Source organism: Camarhynchus parvulus, chromosome 4, assembly GCF_901933205.1.
Source record: "Camarhynchus parvulus chromosome 4, STF_HiC, whole genome shotgun sequence".
Classification (NCBI taxonomy): Eukaryota; Metazoa; Chordata; class Aves; order Passeriformes; family Thraupidae; genus Camarhynchus; species Camarhynchus parvulus.
In genome coordinates this window covers 33,423,212-33,450,110 of record NC_044574.1, presented here as the reverse complement: position 1 = coordinate 33,450,110, position 26,899 = coordinate 33,423,212, and the positions used below count along the sequence as shown (strand labels likewise).

Below are 26,899 nucleotides of genomic sequence, written 5' to 3'. Positions count from 1 at the left end.
TTTATTAGGATTACTGTCAACTGTATTTATGATGTTGTTAATAATCATTAAAAATAGCAAATATTCATGTGTGTAGAGAATAGTTTAGTATAGTAACAACTATTTGCTATAATGTTCCCTTCGCCACTGCCTTATTTTATCATCAAGAGAGGAGAGAGAGGATCTTGGACCTAAAAACACTGAATTATTTTTTCCCATTTTCTTTGTATGATACTAATAATTTTAGGAAGACTTACATGCTTACTTGATTTCCCTTTTCCTTTGTCTTCATGTTAATATGTTATAGCAGGACATAATGCTACCTGTTCCATCTACATACAGTGAGAACTACAGAGATGATGTCTAAAAAAAATCTTTTTTTTCCAAGTTTCTCTATTTTGGGATGATTTTCTATCTGTGTCTAGTGAAACATAAGAATAATGTTTTTTTAACAATATCTGAAGTTACAGAATTCATATTTCTATCACTGTTTTTTGTTTTTAAATCAAGAATCAAAGCTAATGCTTTTGATCAGAATTTCAGTAGTTGGTTTTATTCCTGCAATGTACATTGCCTATTTTGGTAACTGTAAGTAATGTTATTACTGGTTGGTGTCCATGGAGGTTTGCCAGGATCTGGCACAATCCCAAAGACTTTTTCTCCAAATTTCAGATTAAAATAAGAACTTGGTTTTTGCAGCATTGCCATAAAGTTTAAGCTAAAGTGAGTCTAGCTGTAATGTGTGGTTGTACATTACTTCATATTGCCTTTTCTTTTATCTTGAAAGAAGAATTATCTATTCCAAAATAATTCAAAGCACAGAGCTGAGCCCACACAAAGTACCACTGCTGATCTTGACTGTGCAGTGCTGACTTTTTGCCAAGCATATCTTATCTGTCGTTCAGATGTCAGTCCTCTAATTCCAGGCACCTTCCTATGGCACAGGCCTGAGGAAGAATACCGTGTGTGAAGCAATAAAACACTGAAAATCCAAATATTGCAAGGATGACCCGTATAAAATTATCTAAATATCCTTTTTATGTTTTTGTGATTATTATTTTTTATGAAGAGTTAACTTATAATCAGCCAACTTTCTGCTTATTTTTCCAAACCTCCTTCTGATGGACTCTGCAGCCAACAGAAACTGTTTATCACAGTATGTTTACGATGTGTTAGTCTTATTTTTTATTACATCATTTTTAAACTAATTTTTCCAGTTACAGAATTGTTTTGCCATAAACTGGTTAAAACACAATAGAATATTTCAAATTTTTTGGCTCTAAGAGTCTCTTTCTGTGACTAAAGTTATTCCTTTTTTTATGCTAATTTAAAACTTGCATATAAACAATAACTTCTAGTAAATGGTTTTTTTTAATCAAATTTAAAGCACTAATATTATCCATAGTGCATATGCATTAATTTTAAAAATAGCAGTCTCTTCAATATCAATATGAGTGAAAGTTTAGCTTTTTCTCAGTGTCATGTGCAATATTTTTGGCTAATTAGATAATAGCTTCTTTGTGGTTTTGTTCATTTGTGAGCATAGTGCAAGTGAAGGTGAATAGGCAAATAGACACTGCACGAAGATTCTTGTGGAAAACCTTTTCCAAGGAGTGGAGAACCAACTGGTTCAACAGAACCAGTTCCTAGGTACCTCATGTTCTGCCATTTGAATCCTATCAGAGATGCATAAAATGCTGAAAACAGTGCAAGTGACCATTAGAGTTGCTAGTCTTTTTTGTTTATTTACCCAGATGTAATTAAACAATGTGCAGGACAAAAGAGAATTAAGTCCAGTAACCTTAACTGTAAAATTAGTTTATGATGTAGTAACTATTTTTAAATAGTAAAGGAACAACAGAAACTATATGAGGAAATATGATGAAGCAAAGTTCCCATCTGTCTTGAATCATCTTTAGGAAATTGTTAAGGATTCAGCAGGGAAAAAAATTACAAGTTAATGGAACTTAGATTTGATAAATCATGCCGTTAGGAAGCAGAGGCATTACAAGAACAGCATTTGTAACGAAAATGTAAAACTGTGTCATCGTGAAGTTTCGTAGCAGTAAGGCTTGTACTGAGCAGGGCTCTAGGATTTCAGGTCACAAGCTGCTATTTTAGTTACCCATGCCAGGAACTTTGAGAGAATCCAGTCTGAAGTTTGAAGGCTGATTTTGCTATCCCTATTTCTTCATCTAGCCAACCATGGTTTACATTTAGTTCTGAGTCTCATCCCTTCTTCTGCTTGTTTTGCACCTGATGACTCTGTCTAAAATTCTTTGACACCTATTTCAGTCTGAGGAAATTGCTTGTTGGTGCTTTCTCTTTTGTCACTAATGTGTCTATGAAGAACAATTTCATTCCTTCTTTTTTCTCCAAGTTTTTTTACCACTGAAATCTAGGCAGAGAATCTGAGATGGAACTATGAATGCAGATGCATATTTTCCCCCCTTATCTCCATGAAGTTATTTGGATGCTGTATGCACTGTTGAATGCTGTCAACATATGACAAGTACCAGCAGAGGCTTAGTTGGCTTTCAGCTAGATAACAAGCATTAGCTATAGGTCACAGAATAAACATAGATACAGGAAGAACATTCAGCAGGAAAACATGAACATTAACAAGCACAACATATACAAGCACAACAAAATTTTATAAAGTACACATTACCTCTCTCATCCCATTTTCCAATGTGTACTCATGAGTGACATAAGGGCCAGGAGTGGTTTCAAGGCCTGAGTAATCTTGGAATCTTAACTTCTATGCAGCAGTGCTTCAGTGTGTTCAGGTTCTGCAGTGATGGGTGTTGTCCTAAATCTAGTAGTACATTTAGAGAAGTTACAGCAAGAAAAGGGAATATGAAGCACTGCTGGAAGACAGGAACCCTTGCAGAATACATGTACATGACACATCTTTTTTTCAGCACATGCTTCCCTGGGAACAATGTTAAGCTAACAAGGCTATAAGAATGGCATGATTATGTTCCACAGACCTGCTCATGTTTCTCTTATAATTGATATCCTGAGATGCCTAGCTGTTGTAAACATTTAGGAGTGGTCACAAGGAAATCTTATTAAAAGCTGAAACTGGGCCCAGACCAACTTGAGCCTAAGTTGAATTCTTGGATCCTTTCTTTCACTCATGGTTATTCTTGCTCTTACCCTAGTGCTGCCTCATTTGAATGTGGCAAATAGAAGAATAGGTAAAAAATTAGGAAAATAATTTAGCTCAACCCATTTTTGCAGGTTTTCTTGAAGCATGACTCAAGAGCAGGGAATCAGAAGAGACCTATTTAGTAAAAAACCCCAGTGTTAAAATCTATTGTATTTTAAAAAACCATTGCAGAAATTTTATTTGGTTTTTGTTTCTAAAATGCACACCATTTTCCTAAGAATATGCACTATTTGTTACTCATTGGAAGGGGAGGTAAAATGTCCTTTTTTCCAGAATTTATTTTGCTACGGGTTCATAAAATAAGGGCTATAATTGCACAGTCTTTAAGAAATACCTGTCCTTTTAACAGATTTTTCTGTTATTAGAAAGACTGTCTATTAGAAGAGTTGCTTAGACGTCTGAACTTCAAGAGATTCATTATATGAGCAGATACAAGGTATTTCATGAGTCATAAAGAAAGCTGAGGGGAAGGGGGGAATCCTAAGTCCCAAGGATAGTGTTAAAAACTGCTTGATGTTAAACAGATATATCAGATTCAAGGTTAAGCCTTAGGGAGCTTAGGTTTTAAGGTGGTATCCAGGAGTTTTGTTTTCTTTTTACCATGACTGTTGAGTGTGTATATAACATTTTTCTGCAGAGAAAAAGCTGACATTACAGGTGGATAAAATGAAATTTGATGGGTTAAAGTTATATCTTGAGCCAGATTTGCAGGGAGAAAATAGAGGAACTGTGGTGCTGAAATATAAACATACAATAGGTCAATGCAGTTCTTATCTTTGTATTGCTTGTTACACTCAATATATACTGATACATCAACACACAGAACCCAAAGATATACAGTTGGCTGTATTGCAGGACCCATGTGTATTGTTTCTCTCAGAAACAGTTTCTTCCTCTAATTGACCACAGATGTTTAGATCTTTCTTTTAGAACAGTAAAAGCCAGAAAGCCATAACAGATAGCAAGCCTTTCCCCTTCACCACAACTTGCATAGTTTCTCTGAAAAGTGTCTCTGGAGTTTTAGAGCTTTCTGATGCACAGTAACACTATCTAGAATTAACAAGCATTGCTATATGGCAGTTCTTTTATGCACCAGCATAACAAACTGAGAATCAGCTGCTGTGATTCCAAACTGTCATTTATTTAGACTTTTTTAGCCTTAGAAAAAACTATGACAAAGAGTAATCCACTTCATCATCTTTTTTTGAACCTTCAATTAATAGACCAGTCCAGTTTTCCTAATAATTTCCTTTCATTATCCAAGGAATATGATGTTTGTGAAGCAGCATAAAAGTGCTGAAGTTCAAAAAAATAGTACTATGTATTGTCTGCATATCTCTCAGGAATATTATAAAGAGAAATTTCAGCAATACTGAAAAGAATAAACATAAATTTTAAAAAATAAGAAAGAAATCCAATGACCCTTAAGGAACCAAAACTAGAAATACAGTAATAAAGACACTAGAGACTTGACTCAAAAGATCAGTTATACTCCTACCTCTTCTAATGTTTTCCTGTGTAGTTGTAGGTAAATCTCTTTGTATTTCCATTAACCTTCAAAAAACCGCAATACTGACTCCTTCTTTGTTTTTGTTTTTTACTTCTTTTGTTTTGTTGTTTAGAGGGATTGGAGAAAAAAAAGCGCCATTTTTCCATCATTTCCTGGCTTATTATTCCTACACTAACTTTTTTCACTTTCCAACTCTAAAAATTAAATATAGATCCTGCAGATCTACCAACTGCAGGAAAAGGGCTCCCTCTTTCCAGGAGGCCAGTTTGACAACAATTTTAATCAGTTTATAACCCACAGTGTGCCATTAGCTGGGGAATGGAACATAGATCTGAATTAAATACAATGCCAGTCATAGTCAGAAGTCCTTTGGAGCTGTTACCATTACAATAAGTTATTTTTATTACTGCACAAATGTATTGATTCATGGGCACATAATAAATAAAAAAAAATAGGCACACTTATAATACAGAAGAAAGAAATATGAGGAAAAGGAGAAATGGAAATTCTTCCACATTGTGTTTTTCAGAGTAGCCAATGTTTTTAATTACTAAAAGAAAAGATATATCATAAAACTGAAATGATAGGTCATAGTAACTAGGAGTAGGATAATAGCATCATATAAAAAAAACTCCTGGAAAACAATAGCATTTAAGTTCTTAACTGCCAGATCTCATTTAAAAACAGACTAAATATCCTTTGTCTTTAAAGGAGTTTGTTAGAATTGCCTGAATCGTTCAGCATAATTCCACTCTTACACCTTGGTGCAATGTCAAAACAGAATTTTGTCTGAACCAGACAGCAGGCTGCCACCTGACTGACATTTATCTGTATTAACCCTATTCTTCTAAGAGTATTCTGAATGGAATTTTGGTTTCATGGACCATGGGAGTTTTGGAGAGCCATATATCCGTTACTGACCAGGCACCCACCAATACTCAGTCTGCAGATGGCTCTCTATCTGTACGTAGCAATCCCTTTATTGAGGGTGCATTGGCACTGCTGCTCCCATTTAGCAAGTCAGAAAACTAAAACACAGAATGTGTAAGATGTTAAAAAATTTGCTGGCAGGACACAGCTGTTCTGTATGGTTACCTGTTAGCAGAGTGTGCTACTTGACTTCCACCAGATTTTCTGGTAATAATTATAGCTTAAAAGGCTGACCTAGCACATACAGTATATAAATTATCACTTCAAGATGGGGATATGGATTTTTTCTATCCCACTGTTTTCCAACTGTTCTCTCTTCATACATACACACATCTAAGCTCTTATGGGTTTTTCCATTTTTGGATGGAAAATAGGTGAAATTCCAATTACTCTGTTGTTTTCTGCTAGCAATTCAGAAATCAAACAAGTACACTGACACTGTATTGTATGTTTATGACACTGAAATGAAAACTTTGAAAGGTCTTTTATTATCAATAAAAGTAAAAGCAATTGTTTACCCTGAAATATATCAATTGATTAAATAAAACCATCTTAAAATCTTTCCTGGCTGACATTTGCTAGTTTTAGAAGAAATAATTTGGTTCCAGTGCTGCACTCTTAGCCTGAGTTAGCCTCAGCCAAATGCTACAAGGTCTTAAGTGTTGCGCAAGCCTTTGAAGGTTTCAGCAGGTCTTTAGTAATGCAGTAGTCCTTGGGCTGGCACCCAGCCCAGGATGAATTTTACTTTTGATGGCAACAGCTGTGTATCTATCAGGTTTCTGAATATGAGCAGGGTGAGGCAGTCCCCAGGCAGCTGCCAAACGTGGGAGAAACAGAACTGGCATGCTTGGATCAGGGCTACCGAGTAACAGGCACCAGCTGGGGGTTTTGTCCTTTGGCATGTGACCCTTCTCATTCTGCTCCAACCCTTTCTGGCAGTTTAGGCACTTTGGAAGGCGCCTTTCTACCCTGTGGGCAGCTTCAGTTATAGGTGTCAGTCCTAAAAGCACAAACACTGCCTCTTTGTCTCTTCCTAGTAATCCCTCTGTTAGCAGCAATTTGCCATGTAAATATGGCAACTAGTAATTGCATTTACAAGTCTTGAAAATAAAAAGATTATGGGAGAAAAACTTTGCAAATAAAAAATTATAACAATTGGAATGCTTTGAATATTGCAAAATCAAGAAATGACATCTCTAAAGCAATAAACAAGCATTTAAATAATGTACTAAATTTTTATGCTTCACAGAAGATACATGACAGCATGCTCTTATTACCATTATTATGGATGTTTATCTTAATATTTTTTGAAGATTCAGCTCTATTCTTTGACAGGCTTTTCAAAAATGGACAAAGAACAAAGCTGAGATTTTTCTGTTTCCTAGAGATTTTAAACAGAAGAAAGAGGAAATACAATGGGTTTCAATGTTTCTTCTAATTTTTATTTTTGCTGCCCAATATTGAATAATGTCTTCTTTAATTATTGTGCTATGTGGAGACTGAGTAACCTAGTGACTGTTTAGTTAAAAATAAAGTAAAAAAAAAAGTAAAATCACCTTTTATCAGATTTATCAAGATTTGGGCTTACTTACTGAAAGACTGCTGATCAGCTCACCTTAGAATTTTTCTCAGTGACTCATATTCCCTTCACACTGGCAATATAATCTAACACCACCCCAGAGCTGTCAAGAAGGGGGAGCCAGCAGCACTGCTCCCTGTCCATCCCTCTCACTGCACCACAAGCAGAATCTGCAGCATGTCTTGGGTGTTGTTCTTAACACCTTGTGTTCATGTGCAGGTAAACCTGGGAGCCCCGCAGGTCTGGGACCTGGGATGTCTGTGGGAGGGAACTGCAGGGCACAGGGAAGGAGGTGGGACCTCGTTTTGCACCATGCAGCTGTAACTGGTCTGTCTGCAAAAGAGCATGAGTACTTTAGTGTAGCAATCTCAGTTCAAACAAAAGTCAAACCTTCCTTGGCAATTGATTAAATTTTAAAAAAAGGGGAGAGTAGGGTATAAAGGGAGCAATTATACTTGAAGTTAGACATTTGAGTGGTTTTAGGTGGTTTGTTTCCAACATACCTCTCCTTGTCTATTGATCAGCATCCCCTGGGATCAAGATACCTTCCTGAAAATCTTCTCTATTTCCTTCTCCCTCTGAAAAATAAAGACATAGCTGTATTGCAGTGTATATCTCTATATAAGGACCTTTTCTCTGCATTCCACTGTCTCACCCTGTATATCCTAGAAATCAAAAACTCAGTGAAGTGTGTTGAGAATGGAATAGTTCCCCACTCTACTGCTGTAAGGCACCACAGATATACACTTAGTTATTCCTGAGCTCTTCTTACTTTCCTGTTTCCTGTGTTTCAGACCAACCTTTAAGATCAACAGACCCACATAATTTTATTAACTCCTTTTCTGTGATGTTTTATGGTTTTTTCACTAGTACATTTTTACCACCATTAAAATACTCCTTGTGGTCAGTCTACCTCTTCTCACTCTCATCCCCTTCATGTTTCTGTCATCCTCACAGTGTCTTGGGCTCCATGTAATCCATTCTCACTTTTCTGAGCTCTGTTTTGATCTTCCACCAGTTGCCTTGTGCCATTCTCATTCTGTCAAGTTGCTTAAAGTAAGTTTTTCCCTTGTGCTCTCCTTAGTCCTTGTCCTCTATCTTCTCTTGTATGTAAAGGTTACCTGATTGTCTACCTGAATTTTTTTCCAATAGAGACTATCAAATACACAAAACCTCATGACTGAGGGAGATCATTCCACTTTTGTGATTGCAGTATTTGCAACCTTGACATGAATTTATTGGCTTTTACTGTGGAAGTCACAAATAGAGTATTTGATTCTTCTTCCAATTACATCTATTTTAATATAATTCCATTTGATTCAGTCAAGTTATTCTTAAATTAGCAATAGAATTGAGAGGTTAATTAAAGTAGGAGGTCAAAATTTGGATTTATCTCCCTCCAATCCTTTGTGATAAAAGATGGACTATTCCCAGAGAGAAGTTAAATAGAATAAATGTTACAGCTTGGCAATATTTTTTTCTAAATACCTATTTTTAAAACTGGATTTCAAGGCTATTGTACGTATATATTTCTTTCACCTCTTAGTTTTGTCCTTTCTGTTAATATAAACCCTATTATGAGACTTTTTGAATGCTGGGGATAGCATATATTAGTTTTGGCGAGGATATTTTCTGTGGATAGATATGAGAAGAGAAAGTAAACCACATAGTCAATCAAAACCTAATTAATTTATTTAGATTGCAAGAGGAAACTCATCTGTCATCTTCACAGGCATCTTATTTCATTCTCATAATTCTGCCCGCATTTGTTCCTCAGAGAAACTCAAAGATAAAAATTAAAATCTCAAATAGCTTAAAATGGAAAAGTGGTTTCCAGAGTGTGTACAATAGGATGAACTTTGCACTGTAAGTCCTTGGATTTGTATTTTCCAAGAAAAAAAATTGATGCTGATTAATACAGATCTTTTCACGTCTCATTTTCTGCCTGTAATAATTCACAAAATCCATTTTTTTAGAATTTTTTTTTTTAATTCTATCATCTGGACCAATCACGTGATGTAAGCATGAACAACAAAAATTGTATAAAAATTTTTTGAATCAATGAAGACTTCAATTCTGGTAAGTTGCAGGAAAATACTGTCATTTCCACAATTTATAATATAAAAATAATTACTCAGATAACCATTTACTTACAATAAGCATTACCTAATAGGCTCTTATTTGAAAGACTGCTTGATGGAGAAGGAGATGGTTCACAAAAACACTTGATAAATAGTAAATAAATGTGCAGCCATTAAATGGGATGTATGCTAATAGGTATGTTACCAAGAGAGAGTTTGAGGGGAGAAAAAAAAGGAAACTATAGTAGAGGCTGAAAAAGAAATACAGAAGAGACAAAATTTAGAAATGTTCCTGGGGGAAGGGAAGAAGAGGGGAGGCTTAATAATAGAGTCAGCTCCATTTCTAGCATATTTGTTTAATGCTGTTTTGAGAAATAAGACTTTGTTCAAATAAAGCCTCTGCTCAAATAACATAAGAACATTTGAAGCAAATTAAAATGTTATTAAATGTCTGTTCCTTATATGTTGCAAAAACACAGTCTTATCCTACATTAATGTTCATTTTGCTAGTATGAAGACAACTGCCATAACTAATACTAACGAAGCTGTTCAGGAATTGGAAATCTGTGGTGACCTGTGGGTATCTGTGTCCTCAAGTAAAAATGTGCTTGGATATGGATTAAAAAGTAAAACTAACTTGTGTCCTAGATAAATTTGGCATTAAATATTTTGAGTGCAAATATAACATGAGTCATTAAATAACTGTGAAAGAAAACTTCTTACTGAAAAACACAATTAATCCTTTTTTGTTGAGTCACATTAAAATTGAGTATTCCTAGAACTAGATTTTTTACATTATCAAACATTCTGGTTTCAGGGAAATCTAAGAGCCCACTCTGCTGTAAATTTTATTACAGCTCTCAGGCACAGGTATATTGTAGTGAGATTCATCTATAAAGCAATGACCCATGGGTCAGGAAAACTGTAGAACATTCATCATATCTACAAAGTATTGCCTTCAAGATATCTGTTACCAATATTGTAATGAGTTTTAATATATTTTTAATTTTAAAATAAGTTTCATCTGGTTTTCAGATTAAAAATATCTCGAACTTTAGATATTTTTGGCTTTCCAATGTTCTAACATTTTCCGGTTTATTGTGTTTTGATGGTGCTTTTTTAATCAAGGCAGCAGATGTCCATTCCTTAGATGTTTAAAAATAAACTGTAAGAATTTCAGATAATTTTCTAATAAGGAACAAATCAAAAGACAGTTACCTCACCTGCAGGACTGTAAAAACCTAATTGCAAGAGTTCTTGCCTTAATTCAGTGATAGCCAGGTGAATGTGATGGTAAATAGCGAGTAGCTTTATTTGTCTATGCTATCTCTTAGGAGCTAGCACACAAAAATCTCAGTCCACAGTTACTTAAAACCCTCTGCTACAAGTTTCTTTAGTGAGCATCACCTTAATTGTAAGGTCCTCTGATAGCTGAGCAAAAAAAGTAAAAAACAATGGAGGTATATTTTGTCTAATTGTCCTTCTTTTTTGCTATTTTGTAGTCTGTTCTCTTAAGTAAGCCTTGCACATAGCTGACAACAGGCTAGGATTTCCAGAGTCTGGAAATTCTTTGAGATACATTCCAACCCAATTCAATAATTTATTTTGTATATAATGATGCTCTAATTTAAATAGGCATGTTAACAGACAGAAGAGCCACAACAGATATATTGTCTCATTAGTGCTGCTGGGCCAATTACTAATTTACAAATATTGAAACTAGCACTGATAGAGACAAATTAATTTCTCATAATTTAATAATGCTAATCACAAGAGAAGTGAAGACCTACAACTGTTGGCAGTAGAGCGACATGAATTTTACTACACAAATGTAAACTCAATAATTTTTTTTTCTCTGCATTGCACAATGTTGTTAAATACTTCTTTGGTTAATCTTCATTATTTAGAAGATTATTTTTTATCTGCTATTTATCTGCTCACAAATCTTGGGGTCAAACTCTTCCAGAAGACAACCCTATTCAGCTAAAGTCATAAGTGATTTTTAGTTGAATACCAAAGACATTGCAAGGTTTTATTTTACCCATTCTGTGTTCCCAAATGGCAAAATATTAATGTGAATTAGTGTCATTTAGTCATTCATCAACTTCTCTTAATTCAGTTTCCTTATTAAACAGAGAGGTTGCTTCATATGGGAAAACTGTGCTGTAACAGCTTCTTATAATTATATTTAGTAAATTCTGAGACATTTGAAACATGAGACAGAAATTGGTTTTCTGGTCATCCATATAAGGCTAATGAAAATGAACAAATTTTGAGAAGACAAAAAAATCAGTGTCCTAATAACCTGCACTTCCCTAGCTGATAAAATGCCTTATTTTGAACATCGTGGAAATGACCCTCGAAGTCCAAACTTCTACTAAGAAGTTTCATTAAAGTACATAAATTACAACAACTGTCAGAGATGGCATTAAGTATTCAATAAAAGCAGACTTAACACAATTAATAGCAATTAAAATTATACTTTTATGATGTCAGCCACCAGCACTGTAAAGACATAATTGCTTGTAAGGACTTTGCTAACCATATTTATCCTCTAAAACTGTCCAATTTATATGAAAAATGCCAAAAACATATCCCAAATGGGTACCATTATCTTCTTGGATTTTAAAAAGTGATCTGTCTTTATCCAGCCTGTGCACATTAAGCTAATTTACTTTAATTAGTTTTTTTCTCATTGTCTTAATAGGCATGTTGATAAGGTTTTACTAGGGAGGGAGAAGGGGGAATATTGGTTGGCACTTTTTATTTCCTTTTCCTGACTATGGATGTTAAACTTTATTCATTGAATATCTTTAAGACTACCTGGAATCCTGCCCTTAGATTTTTCCTGTTCATATTTTCTCTCTTCATTTGACAGATACAAACATAATGATAAAATGTTTAGTATTTTGTAAGGCGCTTGTACTTTGGCTGATTAGCTGATCATTAAAAAAGACAGAATGACATCTTAAGCTGTGCTGTGAAAAGGAGGTTTGCTCTGGATGTAACAAATTAATTCCTTCCTAGAGCAGTTACTTGTGTCTCTCATATCAGCAGAATATCTGTGAAATAATTCTAGAGTCTTCAGGCAATATTAAGAACAAAATACAAGGGTACCATCCACAGGTAGTCTGACTTTAGGATCTAGATTCAGCCTTCGAATTTAAATACAAAGTTAACTGTTTCCACCTCCTGATGTAATTAGGAGAACCTGTGTTCTCCTGATTGCAGGAGGGAAGCTCCTAATCTAGATCTTTGGAATTAGCCCTGGAGATATATAAATCACTCTATTGGTCAGTCAATTGGGTTTTTGGCCTGTTATTGCTGAGCTACTTTCAGTCTGCATGTGTGAAGTTTAACAGAGATTCTTTCTCACTCTACTGCCTTCAGAAATATTTTTTATTGATCTGATAAAGTTTGCAAAGGTATGTCCAGTGTTTTGATAGCATTCCTGAGGAGCTATTCTTTTATTCTGTTAATTTTCTTATACAGAATGTGATAAACCAAACCATTAGTGTGGTTTTAGCAGATTAGACTGTGATTTGCTCCTTGATTTTCCAAATATATTTAAGATTAAATGTGAATATTTTGCATTACACAAAAGAAAAATTGATGTCTAATTTATGTTACTGGATGGATAGTTCCATTTTAAACCAGCATCATCACACAGTCTAAGAATCAATAAACTATAAAGTTTATTGCTCAAAATAGGATTATATACAAATTTATGGTAGTGAAAATATCCCTGCATTACTTAATAGTTGTACAAATATGAAGAGTTGTAAAGGTGTCTGGGCTTCTTCAGAGATTAAAACTCAGCTATTGATAGCAATTCCTCAAAAAAGCACAGAATTTAGTGATGAAAAAATACTAAACACTGAAGAATCAATCCCTGATTCAGAGGATTCAATTGAAAATAAGAAATTTCAACTTCACTTTGGATATTATTAAAATAACTTGATCTTACTTCTCATTCTTAGGCATTTACTTGAAGAATGCCATAGAATGTGACCTGTTTTTAAAGTAATTTATCAGTTATGCATCACAATATCAAGTCTACATATAAAGTCTAAAATTATTTTATGTCATGGAATGAAATTATATTCAAAGTGATTGTGAAGAATTCTGTGTACCTGAAGTATTATCATGAAGCAAATCTTAAAGAGTACAGAAACTTTTTTTTATACCTATTATAGTAGTGTGTTGGTAGCATATCGCATTAACACAATTATTCATAATTTATCCAGAGTATTTTTTTTTCATTGAGTCTATACTTTCTGCTACAGGAAATAGGTTAATTAGGTTTCAGACTACTGAATTACAAACCTATCCTACATGCCATTTTGCTGTCCTGAGTTGAACTTTACTAGAAAAATTTGTCTCTTTCTTGGAGGAAAAAAAAAAGTAATCATACTGAGAATACTCAATAACTTGTTGACCAACATAACAAAGCATGAATGTTGAATCAGAGACACATTTCATACTCTTATATTAATAGCAAAAATCAACAGAACTTCAGCTGGTAATTTTCATGGCTGAAGTCCTTTCTTTCAATTGAAATTGAAGTTGAAACATTGTTGAACTGAAGGTGAAAAAACTTTTAAGTTAGTCAAGATAAAACCATCCTATATACTGTGTGTACAATTCTGTGTATGTGTGTGTAAATATGTTTTCATTACACTATAAAAGCCTAGTATTAAACTCTATAATACGTGCACTTTTGATATTCTGCTTAGCAGATATTTTTCAATGTAGCTATTTTTTTGTAACAATGGATAAGAAGAAAAATAAATCAATGCAATTACCCAAAAACTGTAAGTGTAAGACTGACAGTTCAGACAGCTCCGTTTTGCTATGCTGAATTTGGTGTCTGATTTTGCAGAAATATCTTTCCAAAGCCAAACTCTGTAGAAGCTGCATAGTAAGAATACAAGAACAGAGCAAGTATGTACAGCCAATTCCATGAAATAAATCAGATTTCTTGAGAGTAGCACCTGAGCCCTCCCTAGTTCTCACTAAAAGTTTTGAGGGAACTTTCACAATTTGTAAGTAACATGCAAATGACATACCATGTCATTTATGTCTTCTGACTCTCAATGATGTGATTTCTAAATCATTTAGACTTCTAATATTTATTGAATAAAATCACTTGTCATAATGGAATTAACAATTGAAAGTGGTGACATTGAAAAATAAATTAGTGTTACAAAATAAGTCTTGGGATTTCCTCACGAAAGCAAAAGCATTCCAAGGCAAATGGCATAAGAAGCCATAAGTATTCCAGATGGTAAATTATTTCCTATATGACATTCAGATTTATCTTTAAAAGATCAGCATTTTTTATACATTCATGAGATCTGCCTTGTCTTTAGCTTTTCAGTATTTAAAGATACTTTTTTCAGGGACAGAAGTCTGTTACAACCTAAGAAATATTTCTCAGATTTGTATGCTTATTATATGAGCAAAGAATTACTGGGTTATTGATAACATTGGAGGTGGTTATTTTGCAATTTAAAATTAGAAAATCTGAATACATCAAACTATAGCAGTTTCAGGATAAACACAGAGAACTGAAAGTATAACTGAAAAGGATTAAGAATTTGTTAACCTTTACTGTTTTATTAGCTTTTACTGTGTCACATCAAGGTGTATGGTTGTCTTGAAAACAACCATTATAATTGATCCTTCTTGTTGTTTCCTGATGTTAAGCTTCTAGTTTCTAACAGAAATATTGTTTATACATAATCCTTATTGGTAAACTTCATCCCATTTCTACTACACCAGTATTCAAGGTCATCCACTCTTTTCTGTATGACCTGACAGTCATCTTCTGTATTGGAGCACCTCTGCTTATATTGTATCATCCATAAATATCATCAGCATGCTCCTACTATTTTTCCTAGCAAGACCACTAATGAAAATATTAAATCACATAACTGAAAAATCAGGCTCTGAGGAACTGATGCCTGTCTGGCTTTCACCACTTTGACAGCTATCTTGCTTTCAGACAATTCCTTACCTATCTAACCTCTATTACAATGAACTCAATTAATGTGGCATACTATCAGTTTACTAATGGTGATGAATGAGGGCCTACTGCATCTCCTATTTCCAGAAAGAAAACAGGTATTTTGTTAAACAGAGGGGCAGGTTGGTCTTGCTTTTGGTGCATAAGATACAAACACATTGGGTAGAAGAAGAGACTTCTAAAGAGTGCATAAACATATCCAGGCAGGCAGTGGCTTAGAGTCTTGCTGTGTCAGAGGTCAGACTCAGGTTGTGCTCAATACATATTAATGATTCCACTAGACCTTTTGAATTGTTATTCATGCTTTTGCAGTGTGTTGTCTTGTGATGGGGACTTGCAAAATTAAATTATGTTTCTCTTTAGGAAACCATTGTTTTTGTTTGTCAGAAACTCTTGTAGTATTAGAACTGAAAGATTCCTATTCCAATGAATAGGAATGAAGATTCTTTTTATGTCATTATATAGGCCTTTATCAAATGCTTCAATTATGTCTGTTTCAAGCCAATGAACTCTGGTCCATTCCACCATCTTCTTATATGGAATGACTTCAGAATCCCTCTATTCTTCCTGGGTTTTTGGTTTTTTTTTTTTTTTGCCTCTTTCCTAGATCTTATGGGGATTTTTTTTTGTTTGTTTTGGGTTTCTTTTGAGATGTAGTGATCAAAAAATCAGTGTTGAATGTGAAGATAAAGTGTATAGATTTAGTGCATTAAAAAAAAGTTTCCTTCTCTGTTTTTTGGTTGATTTGGGGCTTTTTGCCCCTAATAATTTCTGATATTCTAATTAGGGTTTTTTTACTGGGGTTGCAAGCTGGTGTTTTCAAAGAACTAGCCACAATTAGTCTTTTATTCTTTTTTTGAAGCAGAATTTAGAATCCACTGTTTTGAATGTACAGAAAGGGATATTTATTCCCATATAGACTGTGTTTTATTTATTGACACCATTTCACTCATTCTCCTTCTGTGAACACCATTCACATCTGTTTCAAACAAATAGCTATCCCTAATGAAACAGTTTATCAGAGAGAACTCTTGAATTATATTGTCCCAGAGAAATCCCCAATACCCCTTTTAATAAAGGAGGTCGCAGTACAGTAACGATGGACCTTTTAAAGTACCCTTAATCAGTAATGTTGAGGTGAGAAATGGTAAATTGCAGTGAGGTAGAATTACCACCCTGATACTGCCACACTATGCAACTGAAATAAGTAACCTTTAATTTCTTGTTCTTTATGAGAGGAAAATAGAATATCTTTAAAAATCATTATGGTAAGGAAGGATGTGTTCAAGGCCAGGTTGGATGGTGTCCTGAGCAGCCTGATTTAGCGAGTGACATCCCTGCCCATGGCAGGGGGTTGGAATTAGATTCTTTGAGATCCCTTCCAACCCAAACCATTCTATAATTATATGGAATATACTTGGGCCCTGGACAGTTAGATAAAATTTTTCTATAATACTATATAGCTGAATGAAAACTTGCCTACAAAATAAACATGAAGGATTGCTAAAATGGAATTGTCTTCATTTTGATCCTTCAATTTTTATTCACTCTACTTTCTAGTGTCACCTGATTCCTAAATGCAAATTTTCAGACTGCAAGTGATATGAGGCAGTATTGGTTTTCTCGGGGTTTTGTTTGGGTTTTAAATTTGGTGGAGTTGTGACATTTTCAGGACATCTCTGTTAGTCCTACATATTATTATAGTTATGTCTAAGCAGTTAGTTCAGATTAGCAGAAAAAATATTATTAATATGAATGGAGAATCAAATTGATAATGAAAGATCTGTTATCTTTCAACATGAAGAAATGAAATCAAATGCCATGGCATAGTAATTCTTTTGTCTTTTAAGACACCCCAAATGCGCATGAAAGAATCATCCAGGAATCAAGCCCTATTTCTTCAAATACCCTTCTTACCCTTGTTTTCGGTAAGACTAAAATATAGAGATCAGAAAATATACTTAATTACGTACCTTTAGTTACAGAAATCTCTATATTATCTGTAGGAAGATAAAAAATATATAAAATATATTATAATACATACTGTAAATATATGGTATATGAGATCTTCTGACAGCACTTGACTGTATTCACCACCATTAGTTCAGTGATCATGAAAGAGTTTAATTTAGTAGAGATTGCCTCACTGACTGAAATTTCTTTGTTGCCAGTGTATTTTCTATGTACCTATTTTCTATATACCTCAATGCACAGACACCTGTACTGGGTTTCTAATGCTGAATTGTACACATAACAAGAAATCTCATCTAAAAATCCTTTGAAACATAGTTTTTTTCCCACAGTCCAGCTGAACATGCTCATTCTTGCCTGTGTTAATTAAATCTGTATTGAAAAAGATTAATTAGACTTTGCTTTGTTTTATAGGAAACATGAATTTTTAAACCATTTCAGACCAATAAAAAGACACAAGTTAGATATAGTCTGTGAGAATTTTTTCAGAATAGATGAAATTTTGCACTGAAACAAACACTACATTTTTTGCCTTCTTTTCTATTGGTATTTTACTCATGATAATGTGATTTGCCCTAGAGATGTACACAAGGTATATATCCCATTAGGAGAATAGGAATTTTGGCAGTAAAAATCATAATTCATAAGCAGAAGCATTAGTACTTTTGTGTAAACAATGAAAGTTGGTCTTCGGTGTTCCTGTCACTGCAAACTGCAGGAGGAAGGTGAAGACTCCAGCCTGCCTAATGTGGCACTGAATGTTGATTTTTTGCACTTAATGTTGTTTTCTGATGAATCACACGTGTGCATAACGTACTGTCAGTTTGCTCTAATTATTGTAGATCATCTTCATGATCTGCCACTTGCAATCTAATATATTATGATAGTTGAAGTAATATGTTCTGGTTATAATTGGTTGCCCACTATTGATGTGGGTAATAGATCTCTCCTGTGAAATACAAACAGTAACTAGATGCACAGCATGCAGGTGAGTTAAGTACCTACACTACCTAGGAATCAGCAGGTATTCTTCATGACTTAGTCTCCAGACATATTTTTTCTGGAAGCTCAGCATATCTCTAATTGCAATTATATTTTGTGTCCATCTTGTCTCAGATCTTAGGAAAGGGGTTTCTGTGTATAAATATTTAAGTATGAAAGTAAAAGGCAATATCAAGCACTTTTCTGCAGACTTATAGAAATATAACTGGCATAGATCTCTTCACAGAATTCCAATTTATAGTAGTAGAGTTGGTCTCAAGGATAAAGAAAAGAAAGATAAAGAGGAAAATCAAATCTTTAACCTGGAAACTGTGAGCTACATTTTGACGTGGCAGATCTTCATATTGCATATTTAGTTCAGTGTAATCAATAGCATTAATAAATCAGTGAATTGGCTGAGTTCTGAAAGGATTGTATCTCTCACACAATTAATTGATTTTTGTGTTCTCCATGTGAACACAGAAACGCCATAGTTAAGTGCACAGTTGGTACAATATTGACATTTTTTTGATATTTAGTCACTAAGTGTCCAAGGTTGACAAAAGCAATTATATTCCACCATTTTCTATCAGTAATCATATTTGCCTAGAGCATTAGTTTCCCCCAAAGCACTTATTGGATTTAAAGGCCTACCCTCTTTTACATATTTTATTAAAAACTTCCAAAATAATCTGGAGACAATATTTACATCCTTGCAAAGTACTATTAGAAAGTTTGATTTTAAAAATGTATGCTTGAGGCTTATGTTTGTGGTTCAGCATAAGCTTTTTCACTATCTCACTTGGTTTCTTTCAGTAAATCCAGTTATAGATGTTGAGGAGCAGACCGTCAAAACCTTTAAAGGCTTAGCCCTCTTTTCTCATCCTCACTGATTTACAACTTCCTAAAAAGACTTTAAAAACAGTTGCAAAGGACATTGCATCCAAAACCACACACAGGTTTAGCCTAGGGTGGTTATCTTTAGGTTTAGTGAAAAAGATCTCCTTTGACTTTGTATATTTCAAAACTAACTTAGACTTGGATATTACTTTTGTGACATCCATTGCAAGAAATCTTTGAAAAGAATAAATTACATTCTACTGTATTGTATTCATTTTTATTTATTTGAGCCTTTTAAATTACTTCTAAAATATATGACAGCAGTTCTACTGAATTTTCTGTTCTAATTACAACTTACCTAGTACTAACCTGATCACCTACTAGACAGTGATTATATTTCTGCACAACTTGCAAAGTTGGTAGAAATACAGGATACAATCCCAATTAAATTATTTGAAAGAATTTGTCCTTCATTACAATTTATAAGTTCAACAGAAATAGTTAAGTTGATATCAAACATATAATACATAGATAAAGCATAAGAGATAAATAATGCCACTTGTGAATCTGAAATGGAAGAAGAGAGTTTGACATTTTGGAATAGCACTTAAGAGTCTGAATTAATTTCTGTGTCTTAATATGTCTGGTTTAAACACAGGAACTGGTGAAATCAATGTACCGCTTTGAATAATGCTGGAAGCTGGATTGAGGGGACAAAAAACCACTTCATGTTGCATACTTGGGCTGGGATCAGCCTTGGGGTCTAATAGCAGGGGTCCTGGTGTTCCGAAACATAATTTTATGCTTCTTGTTGTCTCTTATTAATAACACTACTTTTGCTGGGCCAGAATTTAATCTCAAAATTTATTGAAAAAGTAATTATTTCATTAATCAGTGATGAATGGAGTTCCTTTAAAAGCTAGACCCCATTTCATTGACAATTATTTGTGATTTTAGACATTTTAAAGTACTAAAATTCTCTGACAACTGGCTTTCAAATATATTCTTTCAAAACTGCCAAATTTTATTCTGCTAAACATTCAGTGGTAATCTATGGTCATATATGCTCATCGTATCATTCATTCTATGCACATTGGCTGTTCTCAGCTTCATGTCAATATTCATTATGATCTGTAGAAACACAATCAAGGGAAAGGCAGAAAATATACTTTTGCATTTAATAATTATAATTATAAAACTTTAAGTATAGTAAATGTAAAGATGCAGTCTTTATATTCCTCAACATTGCCTTCTCATTGCAGTCCTCTTTTTGCTTTTCAAGAATATATATTGCCTTTTGCATGCACAACCTTGCCAGGTATTGGCATCAGCAGCAAAAATATTTGTATTCTATGTAAACACAAAAAAACATTCTTCTGTTTAAGAAATAAATTCATGTAGAAAAGCTGAGGGACATTTTTGGTTTATACTTATTCAGAGCTTTGTTGGAAAGCCAATAAAAGTGTACAAATTATTGTAGTCTTGTTCACAGTAATTTAAGCGATTAAATATCCTTTGTGCTCTTAGATTCTTTTACGTTTATCCTCTCTTTTTTCATGCTTTACTCTTTACTTTCTATTTTTAAAAATCCAGTAGATATTTCATAGCAAAAGTATAGTCTGTTTTCCTGTTTGGTTTGGATAATGGACTTCGTGTGGGATAATGTGAAAAATTTGCATGGTATTGGTGAACATATAATTGAAGAAAGAGGTCTTACGTTCAAAGGAGCCAGTATTGTAGCATGAACTTCATACTTACAAATAGTTTCAGCTGTGCCAGGTTTGATATGAAGACGGATGCATAGTGCTCTAATTATTACACATATTTTTAACATATGTTTTGCATTATATGACAGAGAGACCTGTTCTTTAATGATGCTTCTTCTTGTGTTACTTTTCCTGTGATACCAATTATTTTAAGCTTGTATGACAGGTAGCTGGCATCTTCAGAGCATCTCAGCAGGTTTTACCAGTAGCACTGTGAACATGAAAATAATATGTTAAGAATCTGTTCTGTGGAAAAGGGTATCATAGGCATAGAAAAAGCAACCTTTAAGAAAAAAACCCAGCAGTCATTCAGGAGTGAAGTACATATTTTCGAAGTAATTACATGTTGAGGTTAAAATGTTGCATATTCCAAGGCTCTCTTTCAAAACTGTTCAAATTTAGTGTCATGAGCTCTAGTGAATGCACATCACTGCTAATAACCAAATTAATTAACAGCATGTTGAAGTTCCATAGAGATCATATAGATATACTTCTGTTGCAATTAAATAAAAAATGTGGTTTTGTGTAGAAGGTGGCAAATCATAATTACTAATATACTGTTCTGTTATTGGGTTTTACTGTGACAAGGTTATAAAAAAAAATATGTGGCTACAGAGTGTTTGGGTTTTTTTCACACAAACATCAATGTAAGAATTTTGTACAGAACAATCCTGTGTGTTGTTTTATATAACTGAAGACATAAAACTAGATTTATACAAATATAGACATAAATATCTAGTTATAACTATAGTATTTTATGCATATTTTTCTGTTTGTGTTTGTTGTATAAACTGTATGTATGATTGAAGTCTTATATATCCATGCGTTGATAGATGGATGGGTAGATAGATAGACAGATAGATAAATAGATATCACAGAATCCGAGAATAGGTAAGGTTGGAAGAAGCTGCAGTGAGCCATTTGGTCCCTGCTTAAGCAGGGTCATCCTAGAGCACCTTGCACAGAACTATAACCATTTTTTTTTTAATATTTTTTGTATTTTTTTGTAATTTCTACATGAATTTTACCTGGGTGGATTTTTCTAGATCTCAGGTTATCACTCAGCCTTTCAGTTTTAGACAGTTCTCTACATCAGAGCTAGTCCTTTACATCAGAGCTTCTCTTACCACTGTGGTCCCTGGTTCCTGGCACCGCTGGGATTATGGCAACAGATTATTGCTTACCACAACAGGCTGTAAGGGCCATCCATCCATACTGGATGAGGCTGGTTCTGAGAACCTGGTATTATTTATTCTCCACAGAACTGCAATTTTTGGCTGTTTATAATTAGTTTGTTACTAAGAAATTTGGGTCAATTTGTCAATGATTCTACTCAATAAATTAGTAAATAAAAATGTTCTACATTATCTTTGGCTTAAGACTTTTCCCAGGTGCATCTAGGAACGTGGTTTAAATAGAACTTAGAAAAGAGAACTAGTCACAGAAGTAGTCAGGGTGCTTCTTTGGTCTGGTGCTTGGTGTCTAATCCTATCTATTCTGTTCTGTGTAACTTGTTCTATGCGGAGGACCCCATTTTGTGAGAAGGTACTTACCTGTTTAGTTTCTGTGCCATAGATTGTTATAAGTTAGATAACAACATCAACTCTACATAATCCTAACTCCTCAATTTACAAAAACTTGAGTCATCGTTGCTTTGGGTTTTTAAGAGTCTTATCAACAAAAGCAGAGAAAGGATGTTTATTTGGGAAAACTCACTACCTGTTTTTACCATCTTATCATATAACTGAGCAAAACAGAATGAAGTTGCAGTTCAGTGTCCTGAAACTGGAAACTATTTTTCTGGTGTGCTGAGTACTCTTCCCCAGTTCAAAACAATATATCTTTCACTTAGATGTTAGCATAGCAATATAATCACTCAAGTTCCAAGCTGGTAGATCTTTAAAGTTGATAGTCAAACAGATAGGATGTGCTGGATCATTTCAGTGTTTTATCTGACAGGCAGCAGTAAAGTTTCATAAGCTTTTTTGAGTCTTTTTTTTTACATGAAATAGAATTATGTTTCCCATCTCTTCTATTTCCCATTTTCTCCCTGGGATGAAAGGTTTCATCTGAGAATGTGTAATAAATATTCCACTGATGAGTGGTAGCAAGAATCACTGTCTGGTTGTCCGCTAGAAGCCCATGCCATTGCCTAACTCCATGTGTTCTATATGTACTGAGATCTGCTGCCTTCCAGAAAGGCATCTGAGGGGAGGCAACCATATTGCTGCCCTGTTGCCTGAACCAGAGTCATTGTATATTATTTTCTGTTGTCTTCTTCCAGAACCTAGTTAGGAACAATTGGATGCAATTTAAATTTTCTTGTTGAAGATTGGCCATTTACAGATTTTGATAAAAACAACTTTGTTTTCTTACACACCAGTACCTTCCACAGTGCTGGGATACTTTTCCCAGGTGTGTTGTGAGAGCTCAGACTGCATGAGCTGAGCTGCTATAGATTAACTGCCAAAGAGTGCATTTCCTTTTAAAACCACCATGCTGCTTAGCTGGACTGAATCAGGTGAAACTGATGAACTCCGCATCTGAGCACCTTAGAGCTGATCAGGGATGAGCGTGTGTTGCTATTTGTTGCATTTTGGCTGCTATTTTCAGTTTTCCTTCCCGTCTTTCTGAGGGCAGCGCTCTTTGATCACGCTCCAGTAAATGAAGATCAGAGCATCAAAGGGAGTTAAATATGTTGGCAGTGAGTGTCACCAAGCTTGACTTTCAAGTGTGCAATGCTAAGAATATATTCAGAAATGCTCATTAAGTGAATCAGGACAGTTAAGCACCTAAGAAATGGAATCATGAAGGGAAGAATTTTGAACACAAGATCATCTAAATCTAGAAAAAGGAAATATTCAAGAGAGGAGGGAAAGTTTTCTGCATTTTCTTAAATTAAAATACTTTTATTGACAGTTGTAAAGCCATAACTTAGAACTTCTTCCTGCAAGTGATAACATAAATAGAAAACACAAGGATGAGTATTTCAGGTTTGCCTTCAAGCTCTTTTTTGTCTGGGGTTCAAGTGCAGGCTTTGTTAAGGTCTGTGGTGCAGGTACTCTGAGGACACGGGTGCTTTGACACTCAGCTGGGAAGTTTTTTTTGTAATTGTGTAGTAGTGTAGTTCTGTAGTTGTGTAGTTGATTTTATACCAAACTCAAAGTTTCTCACATGGTGTGACTCAATGATGTGGTAACTGTTCACCATCATTTTTAGTATAGAGCCTTTAGATTTTCAATACCTTGCCCTTACATTGCTACAATTCTATTTTTAATATTTATCTTCTTTTACATTTATATTGTCTGTACAGTCAAGCTGTGTATTCATTTGTATGTATGTCTGCACATATATTTGAAAGAAATATATTTGCAGTCTGGGATTTAAACTTAGGGAGACATATGTTGTGCCTCAATAACATGTGGGAGAGTTTTCACTGACTTTTATTGCCCAGTTTTGTATTTAGAGATACCATAGGAAATGTTTTTCATGGGTCAGATAGAACTTGGATGCACAGATCCAATACCCACCCACTTTTCAGGCTGTAGAGCAAATCAGTCTTACAATCTGATGTAATATTTACCCTGTTTTACAGCAGTTAAAAATAGGATGCTTATCCTCTTAATCTCTGCCTGTCAGAAATTTGGAGACAATATTTAGAATTGCTTTCCTGCTTGTTCTGGATTAACCCAGGTAGGCAGCCAAGTTCCATGCAGCCACTCACTGTCCCCAGGTGAGACAGGAAGGAGAACCAGAAGGGTAAAAGTGAGACATCTCATGAGACAGAGACTGTTTAATAGGTAAAGCAGGAACTGTGAGCACAAACAAAGCCAGGTAAGGGATTAATGCATTACTTCTCATCAGCATATAGATATTTAGCCATTTGCAAGAAATCCAGGCTTCATCATGCATAACAGTTAGCTGGGAAGAGAGTACCATAACTCTGATCATCCTTTCCTCCTTCTCCTTCCCCGGCTTTTTTGGCTGAGCACAATCTCAGATGCTGTGGAATATCCCTTTGGTCAGCTGTCATCTTCCAAATCCTTGTGTACTGCCAGCTGGCTCTCTGCTAGCTACTATGAAGAAAATTGCTTCCAGAAAACTCTCCCAGACAAAACAAGTACACTATCACTATTTGGATCGTATTGATATCACTTCTTCTAATTCCTGGGTCAGTCAGTTGAACTCATACCTTTAAACAGAAATAAATCCCAGAAAATGCTCAGCTTTTACACTTGACCTATTTTGCTTGAAATAAAAAAATTATAGGCGAAATACACCTTCATGCCAGATTTTTGAAATGCTGACAGCACAATAAAATGAAAAGATTTTGTCATGGGGGAAAAGTATTTACACAAATATAGGAAGTGTGCATTTGTTTCACATTCCAGCCATCATCATAACTTATTCTTATCACTTGCATAATCACAGCTTCGTTAAAGGCTCAGAGAAAAATTGTGTAGTCTGTTTTGATTCTTGTTTGAAGAGGAGTTCTAGAAACAAAAAATTGTGGCTGTTTATTTCAAGATATACTGTACCTTTTTCTCCTTCCCTTTTTGGCAGGTGTTACAATGTGAACTTTATTGGAATGTGAAAAAGATAAGACTGAAACAAGCTTTTCAGATTTCTTTGTTAGCGGCAAGAGCTTTATTCTATGTCTTCATTTAATTTACAAAAGCTCCATCTTTATATGTGAAATACTCCCAACTTCCTGGTTATTAAAATCAAAAATTATCTTATAGTTTACTCCAGAACACCATAAGCTTGCAATGCTTATGAAAAATACTGTCTGAAAATAGCTCTTTGTATATATTCTAAGTGCCATTATGTTTGTTTTTCTTTAAAAAATCATCATTATCTTTTCCATATGTTTTATGTTTATTACTGTTAAATATGTTGGCTTTGCAAAGCTATAGCAGTGGGATTTATAGTACATTTGCTGTTTCATACATCAAAAAAATTGCAATTGAAAATTCATGTCAGCTGTGCTAAAGTTAGGCAGACTTTTCTCTGAATTCTCAGAATATAGTCAACCCAGGACAATGATCTGTTTTCCAAAGTGACAGAAAGGAAAGAACATTTTCATGTGTGACCTGAAGGAATCATATGTGAAAGTAAATGAGGTATAATGAACATGGATCTCCAAAATGCCATTTTTACATTTAGTATTCAACATACAATCAACACTTCCATATGGTTCAGAGAAATAAAATTGCATTTTACAAGTGTAGTAACATGTCAGTCCAGCAGTAGCTATAATAAATATTTTATTACAGATAATCTGCATCTCATTTAGACTTTAGGAAAGATACACAGTGGATGACCATATCATATATCACAATGCAAAGAGGAAAATAATAATGAAGAATAAAAAATACCATCGATCATATTTTGTCTTGATCTTTTAATCTACTGAGTTATTCTGTAATGATCATTGAACTATTACAAAATAAAAATATTTGACCAAGATCTTCATAATTTATTCTCATTGCAGATTCTTGGCTTATTAGAGATCCACTTCCATGGAAAGCTGAAGGTAAGATCAAACATCTTATAGCCTCAAGCTCTGGTGGGACCTATGTATTGCTTTTGTGTTTTTAAAGTGGCATGCCATTGTCTAACTGATGGAAGTATATGCACTTTTCTGCTGGCTTGTCTATTATCAATAGTTTATGCTGCTGTATCTAATTTATTGTTGCTGCAATAACAGTGTACACCAAAACTAGTAGCAGGGAGAAATTGACAGAGCACAAACTTTAGGAGATATAAATGCCTTGTTCACGAAGGAATGTCCAGGATGATAAATTCTCTGTCTTGTTACCAGACGCATCAAGGATAGAACATAATTGAATAAATTATAAAATTCTCAACATTACTTATTAAATCTCTTGTGAGCATTCTCAAGTTTCTACAAGAAACTACTGTTGCCTATGTGTGCCATATTCTGATGCTTTTTGATGATACTCCTCTTTAGGTTAATAATTTGAAAATGTAATTTTTAGCCATGATCTCAACTCAGCTGAAAGCACATAAGGTGCCAGAACTCTGAAATGGTGTCC

The 26,899-nt window shown here is 34.4% G+C and overlaps 1 protein-coding gene across 17 annotated transcripts in view; it reads left to right on the top strand.

The window, feature by feature from the left end:
- The window catches only part of TENM3 (teneurin transmembrane protein 3), a 1,284,378-nt gene that overhangs the window by 805,399 nt on the left and 452,080 nt on the right, over nt 1-26,899 (top strand). For all 17 annotated transcript variants that reach the window (XM_030947662.1, XM_030947654.1, XM_030947660.1 and 14 more), the window contains one exon: nt 26,335-26,376. The gene's annotated coding sequence lies outside the window, so the exon portion shown is untranslated. The remainder of the gene's footprint in view (nt 1-26,334; nt 26,377-26,899) is intronic.